Source organism: Coregonus clupeaformis, unplaced genomic scaffold, assembly GCF_020615455.1.
Source record: "Coregonus clupeaformis isolate EN_2021a unplaced genomic scaffold, ASM2061545v1 scaf0163, whole genome shotgun sequence".
Lineage (NCBI taxonomy): Eukaryota > Metazoa > Chordata > Actinopteri > Salmoniformes > Salmonidae > Coregonus > Coregonus clupeaformis.
The window spans coordinates 625,828-631,988 of NW_025533618.1; the positions used below are offsets into that span (position 1 = coordinate 625,828).

Below are 6,161 nucleotides of genomic sequence, written 5' to 3' on the forward strand. Positions count from 1 at the left end.
AGCAACCTCATTATGGGATTTCAAATACATGAAAGGAATATCTGTGAAATTCTGTTTACTAATTGTAAATTCTTCAATGAGTAGTTTCTATAGTGTAGTGCTTATCAAGTATGTCTCTAATGCAAAAGGTCCCCGATTTGTAGCAAAGAACTCCACTTTCCATGAATGCCTCATTATGGGAATTCTAATACAGTACATGCAAAGAATATCACAAAAAATATGTTTACTCAGTGTTAATTGAATTCAAGAGGTTTCTGTAGTGTAGTGGTTATCACATTCGCCTTACACGCGAAAGGTCCCTGGTTCAAAACCAGGCAGAAACAGCGTTCTTTTAATTTCATAGGAACCTCATTGTGGGATTTCAAATACATGAAAGGAATATCTGCAAAATTCTGTTTACTCATTGTAGATTCTTCAATGAGTAGTTTCTATAGTGTAGTGCTTATCACGTTTGTCTAAAATCCAAAAGGTCCCCAATTCGTAACAGAGGACTCCACTTTTCATGAATGCCTCATTATGGGAATTCTAATACAGTACATGCAAAGAATATCACAAAAAAATATTTACTCAGTGTTATTCAAAAACCAGAGGTTTCTGTAGTGTAGTGGTTATCACGTTTGCCTTACACGCGAAAGGTCCCTGGTTCAAAACCAGGCAGAAACAGTTTACTTTGAATTTCATAGCAACCTCATTATGGGATTTCAAATACATGAAAGGAATATCTGTAAAATTATGTTTACTCATTGTAGATTCTTCAATGAGTAGTTTCTATAGTGTAGTGCTTATCAAGTATGTCTCTAATGCAAAAGGTCCCCGATTCGTAGCAAAGGACTCCACTTTCCATGAATGCCTCATTATGGGAATTCTAATACAGTACATGCAAAGAATATCACAAAATATCAGTTTACTCAGTGTTATTCAAAAACCAGAGGTTTCTGTAGTGTAGTGGTTATCACATTCGACTTACACGCGAAAGGTCCCTGGTTCAAAACAAGGCAGAAACAGCGTTCTTTTAATTTCATAGGAACCTCATTATGGGATTTGAAATACATGAAAGGAATATCTGTGAAATTCTGTTTACTAATTGTAAATTCTTCAATGAGTAGTTTCTATAGTGTAGTGCTTATCACGTTTGTCTAAAATCCAAAAGGTCCCCAATTCGTAACAGAGGACTCCACTTTTCATGAATGCCTCATTATGGGAATTCTAATACAGTACATGCAAAGAATATCACAAAAAATATGTTTACTCAGTGTTAATTGAAATCAAGAGGTTTCTGTAGTGTAGTGGTTATCACGTTCGCCTTACACGCGAAAAGTCCCTGGTTCAAAACCAGGCAGAAACAGTGTACTTTTAATTTCATAGCAACCTCATTATGGGATTTCAAATACATGAAAGGAATATCTGTAAAATTATGTTTACTCATTGTAGATTCTTCAATGAGTAGTTTCTATAGTGTAGTGCTTATCAAGTATGTCTCTAATGCAAAAGGTCCCCGATTCGTAGCAAAGGACTCCACTTTCCATGAATGCCTCATTATGGGAATTCTAATACAGTACATGCAAAGAATATCACAAAATATCAGTTTACTCAGTGTTATTCAAAAACAAGAGGTTTCTGTAGTGTAGTGGTTATCACATTCGCCTTACACGCGAAAGGTCCCTGGTTCAAAACCAGGCAGAAACAGTGTTCTTTTAATTTCATAGGAACCTCATTATGGGATTTGAAATACATGAAAGGAATATCTGTAAAATTCTGTTTACTCATTGTAGATTCTTCAATGAGTAGTTTCTATAGTGTAGTGCTTATCACATTTTTTCTAAAATGCAAAAGGTCCCCGATTCGTAGCAAAGGACTCCACTTTCCATGAATGCCTCATTATGGGAATTCTAATACAGTACATGCAAAGAATATCACAAAAAATATGTTTACTCAGTGTTAATTGAAATCAAGAGGTTTCTGTAGTGTAGTGGTTATCACGTTCGCCTTACACGCGAAAAGTCCCTGGTTCAAAACCAGGCAGAAACAGGGTCCTTTTAATTTCATAGCAACCTCATTATGGGATTTCAAATACATGAAAGGAATATCTGTAAAATCTGTTTACTCATTGTAGATTCTTCAATGAGTAGTTTCTATAGTGTAGTGCTAATCACGTTTGTCAAAAAATCCAAAAGGTCCCCGATTCGTAACAGAGGACTCCACTTTTCATGAATGCCTCATTATGGGAATTCTAATACAGTACATGCAAAGAATATCACAAAATATATGTTTACTCAGTGTTAATCAAGCACCAGAGGTTTCTGTACTTTAGTGGTTATCACGTTCGCCTTACACGCGAAAGGTCCCTGGTTCAAAACCAGGCAGAAACAGTGTACTTTTAATTTCATAGCAACCTCATTATGGGATTTCAAATACATGAAAGGAATATCTGTAAAATTCTGTTTACTCATTGTAGATTCTTCAATGAGTAGTTTCTATAGTGTAGTGCTTATCAAGTACGTCTCTAATGCAAAAGGTCCCCGATTCGTAGCAAAGGACTCCACTTTCCATGAATGCCTCATTATGGGAATTCTAATACAGTACATGCAAAGAATATCACAAAAAATATGTTTACTCAGTGTTAATTGAAATCAAGAGGTTTCTGTAGTGTAGTGGTTATCACGTTTCGCCTTACACGCGAAAGGTCCCTGGTTCAAAACCAGGCAGAAACAGCGTTCTTTTAATTTCATAGCAACCTCATTATGGGATTTCAAATACATGAAAGGAATATCTGTGAAATTCTGTTTACTAATTGTAAATTCTTCAATGAGTAGTTTCTATAGTGTAGTGCTTATCAAGTATGTCTCTAATGCAAAAGGTCCCCGATTCGTAGCAAAGGACTCCACTTTCCATGAATGCCTCATTATGGGAATTCTAATACAGTACATGCAAAGAATATCACAAAATATCAGTTTACTCAGTGTTATTCAAAAACAAGAGGTTACTGTAGTGTAGTGGTTATCACATTCGCCTTACACGCGAAAGGTCCCTGGTTCAAAACCAGGCAGAAACAGCGTTCTTTTAATTTCATAGGAACCTCATTGTGGGATTTGAAATACATGAAAGGAATATCTGTAAAATTCTGTTTACTCATTGTAGATTCTTCAATGAGTAGTTTCTATAGTGTAGTGCTTATCACGTTTGTCTAAAATCCAAAAGGTCCCCAATTCGTAACAGAGGACTCCACTTTTCATGAATGCCTCATTATAGGAATTCTAATACAGTACATGCAAAGAATATCACAAAAAAAATATTTACTCAGTGTTATTCAAAAACCAGAGGTTTCTGTACTGTAGTGGTTATCACGTTTGCCTTACACGCGAAAGGTCCCTGGTTCAAAACCAGGCAGAAACAGTTTACTTTGAATTTCATAGCAACATCATTATGGGATTTCAAATACATGAAAGGAATATCTGTAAAATTCTGTTTACTCATTGTAGATTCTTCAATGAGTAGTTTCTATAGTGTAGTGCTTATCACGTTTGTCTAAAATCCAAAAGGTCCCCGATTCGTAACAGAGGACTCCACTTTTCATGAATGCCTCATTATGGGAATTCTAATACAGTACATGCAAAGAATATCACAAAAAATATGTTTACTCAGTGTTAATTGAAATCAAGAGGATTTGTTAGTGTAGTGGTTATCACGTTCGCCTTACAAGCGAAAGGTTCCTGGTTCAAAATCAGGCAGAAACAGTGTACTTTTAATTGCATAGCAACCTCATTATGGGATTTCAAATACATGAAAGGAATATCTGTAAAATTATGTTTACTCATTGTAGATTCTTCAATGAGTAGTTTCTATAGTGTAGTGCTTATCACGTTTGTCTAAAATCCAAAAGGTCCCCAATTCGTAACAAAGGACTCCACTTTCCATGAATGCCTCATTATGGGAATTCTAATACAGTACATGCAAAGAATATCACAAAAATATGTTTACTCAGTGTTAATTGAAATCAAGAGGTTTCTGTAGTGTAGTGGTTATCACGTTTGCCTTACACGCGAAAAGTCCCTGGTTCAAAACCAGGCAGAAACAGCGTTCTTTTAATTTCATAGGAACCTCATTGTGGGATTTCAAATACATGAAAGGAATATCTGCAAAATTCTGTTTACTCATTGTAGATTCTTCAATGAGTAGTTTCTATAGTGTAGTGCTTATCAAGTATGTCTCTAATGCAAAAGGTCCCCGATTCGTAGCAAAGGACTCCACTTTCCATGAATGCCTCATTATGGGAATTCTAATACAGTACATGCAAAGAATATCACAAAATATCAGTTTACTCAGTGTTATTCAAAAACAAGAGGTTACTGTAGTGTAGTGGTTATCACATTCGCCTTACACGCGAAAGGTCCCTGGTTCAAAACCAGGCAGAAACAGTGTTCTTTTAATTTCATAGGAACCTCATTGTGGGATTTGAAATACATGAAAGGAATATCTGTAAAATTCTGTTTACTCATTGTAGATTCTTCAATGAGTAGTTTCTATAGTGTAGTGCTTATCACGTTTGTCTAAAATCCAAAAGGTCCCCAATTCGTAACAGAGGACTCCACTTTTCATGAATGCCTCATTATGGGAATTCTAATACAGTACATGCAAAGAATATCACAAAAAATATGTTTACTCAGTGTTAATTGAAATCAAGAGGTTTCTGTAGTGTAGTGGTTATCACGTTCGCCTTACACGCGAAAGGTCCCTGGTTCAAAACCAGTCAGAAACAGTGTACTTTTAATTTCATAGCAACCTCATTATGGCATTTCAAATACATGAAAGTAATATGTGTAAAATTCTGTTTACTCATTGTAGATTCTTCAATGAGTAGTTTCTATAGTGTAGTGCTAATCACGTTTGTCAAAAAATCCAAAAGGTCCCCGATTCGTAACAGAGGACTCCACTTTTCATGAATGCCTCATTATGGGAATTCTAATACAGTACATGCAAAGAATATCACAAAATATATGTTTACTCAGTGTTAATCAAGCACCAGAGGTTTCTGTACTGTAGTGGTTATCACGTTCGCCTTACACGCGAAAGGTCCCTGGTTCAAAACCAGGCAGAAACAGTGTACTTTTAATTTCATAGCAACCTCATTATGGGATTTCAAATACATGAAAGGAATATCTGTAAAATTCTGTTTACTCATTGTAGATTCTTCAATGAGTAGTTTCTATAGTGTAGTGCTTATCAAGTACGTCTCTAATGCAAAAGGTCCCCGATTCGTAGCAAAGGACTCCACTTTCCATGAATGCCTCATTATGGGAATTCTAATACGGTACATGCAAAGAATATCACAAAAATATGTTTACTCAGTGTTAATTGAAATCAAGAGGTTTCTGTAGTGTAGTGGTTATCACGTTCGCCTTACACGCGGAAAGGTCCCTGGTTCAAAACCAGGCAGAAACAGTGTTCTTTTAATTTCATAGCAACCTCATTATGGGATTTCAAATACATGAAAGGAATATCTGTAAAATTATGTTTACTCATTGTAGATTCTTCAATGAGTAGTTTCTATAGTGTAGTGCTTATCAAGTATGTCTCTAATGCAAAAGGTCCCCGATTCGTAGCAAAGGACTCCACTTTCCATGAATGCCTCATTATGGGAATTCTAATACAGTACATGCAAAGAATATCACAAAATATCAGTTTACTCAGTGTTATTCAAAAACAAGAGGTTACTGTAGTGTAGTGGTTATCACATTCGCCTTACACGCGAAAGGTCCCTGGTTCAAAACCAGGCAGAAACAGCGTTCTTTTAATTTCATAGGAACCTCATTGTGGGATTTGAAATACATGAAAGGAATATCTGCAAAATTCTGTTTACTCATTGTAGATTCTTCAATGAGTAGTTTCTATAGTGTAGTGCTTATCACGTTTGTCTAAAATCCAAAAGGTCCCCAATTCGTAACAGAGGACTCCACTTTTCATGAATGCCTCATTATAGGAATTCTAATACAGTACATGCAAAGAATATCACAAAAAAAATATTTACTCAGTGTTATTCAAAAACCAGAGGTTTCTGTACTGTAGTGGTTATCACGTTTGCCTTACACGCGAAAGGTCCCTGGTTCAAAACCAGGCAGAAACAGTTTACTTTGAATTTCATAGCAACATCATTATGGGATTTC

General features: G+C 35.8%; 15 non-coding genes across 15 annotated transcripts; all 15 read left to right on the plus strand.

The window, feature by feature from the left end:
- The first annotated feature begins 250 nt into the window (after nt 1–250).
- On the plus strand, nt 251–323 carry trnav-uac. The gene has a single exon. It is a non-coding gene; the product is annotated as a tRNA-Val (tRNA).
- A 267-nt stretch (nt 324–590) lies between these two features.
- On the plus strand, nt 591–663 carry trnav-uac. The gene has a single exon. It is a non-coding gene; the product is annotated as a tRNA-Val (tRNA).
- Nucleotides 664–1,272: 609 nt separating this feature from the next.
- trnav-uac lies at nt 1,273–1,345 on the plus strand. Its single transcript has one exon. It is a non-coding gene; the product is annotated as a tRNA-Val (tRNA).
- Nucleotides 1,346–1,613: 268 nt separating this feature from the next.
- On the plus strand, nt 1,614–1,686 carry trnav-uac. Its single transcript has one exon. It is a non-coding gene; the product is annotated as a tRNA-Val (tRNA).
- Nucleotides 1,687–1,955: 269 nt separating this feature from the next.
- Nucleotides 1,956–2,028, plus strand: trnav-uac. The gene has a single exon. It is a non-coding gene; the product is annotated as a tRNA-Val (tRNA).
- A 609-nt stretch (nt 2,029–2,637) lies between these two features.
- Nucleotides 2,638–2,711, plus strand: trnav-uac. Its single transcript has one exon. It is a non-coding gene; the product is annotated as a tRNA-Val (tRNA).
- A 268-nt stretch (nt 2,712–2,979) lies between these two features.
- Nucleotides 2,980–3,052, plus strand: trnav-uac. Its single transcript has one exon. It is a non-coding gene; the product is annotated as a tRNA-Val (tRNA).
- Nucleotides 3,053–3,320: 268 nt separating this feature from the next.
- On the plus strand, nt 3,321–3,393 carry trnav-uac. The gene has a single exon. It is a non-coding gene; the product is annotated as a tRNA-Val (tRNA).
- Nucleotides 3,394–4,001: 608 nt separating this feature from the next.
- trnav-uac lies at nt 4,002–4,074 on the plus strand. The gene has a single exon. It is a non-coding gene; the product is annotated as a tRNA-Val (tRNA).
- A 268-nt stretch (nt 4,075–4,342) lies between these two features.
- trnav-uac lies at nt 4,343–4,415 on the plus strand. The gene has a single exon. It is a non-coding gene; the product is annotated as a tRNA-Val (tRNA).
- A 268-nt stretch (nt 4,416–4,683) lies between these two features.
- On the plus strand, nt 4,684–4,756 carry trnav-uac. Its single transcript has one exon. It is a non-coding gene; the product is annotated as a tRNA-Val (tRNA).
- Nucleotides 4,757–5,025: 269 nt separating this feature from the next.
- trnav-uac lies at nt 5,026–5,098 on the plus strand. The gene has a single exon. It is a non-coding gene; the product is annotated as a tRNA-Val (tRNA).
- Nucleotides 5,099–5,365: 267 nt separating this feature from the next.
- On the plus strand, nt 5,366–5,439 carry trnav-uac. The gene has a single exon. It is a non-coding gene; the product is annotated as a tRNA-Val (tRNA).
- Nucleotides 5,440–5,707: 268 nt separating this feature from the next.
- On the plus strand, nt 5,708–5,780 carry trnav-uac. Its single transcript has one exon. It is a non-coding gene; the product is annotated as a tRNA-Val (tRNA).
- A 268-nt stretch (nt 5,781–6,048) lies between these two features.
- Nucleotides 6,049–6,121, plus strand: trnav-uac. The gene has a single exon. It is a non-coding gene; the product is annotated as a tRNA-Val (tRNA).
- Nucleotides 6,122–6,161: the final 40 nt, after the last annotated feature.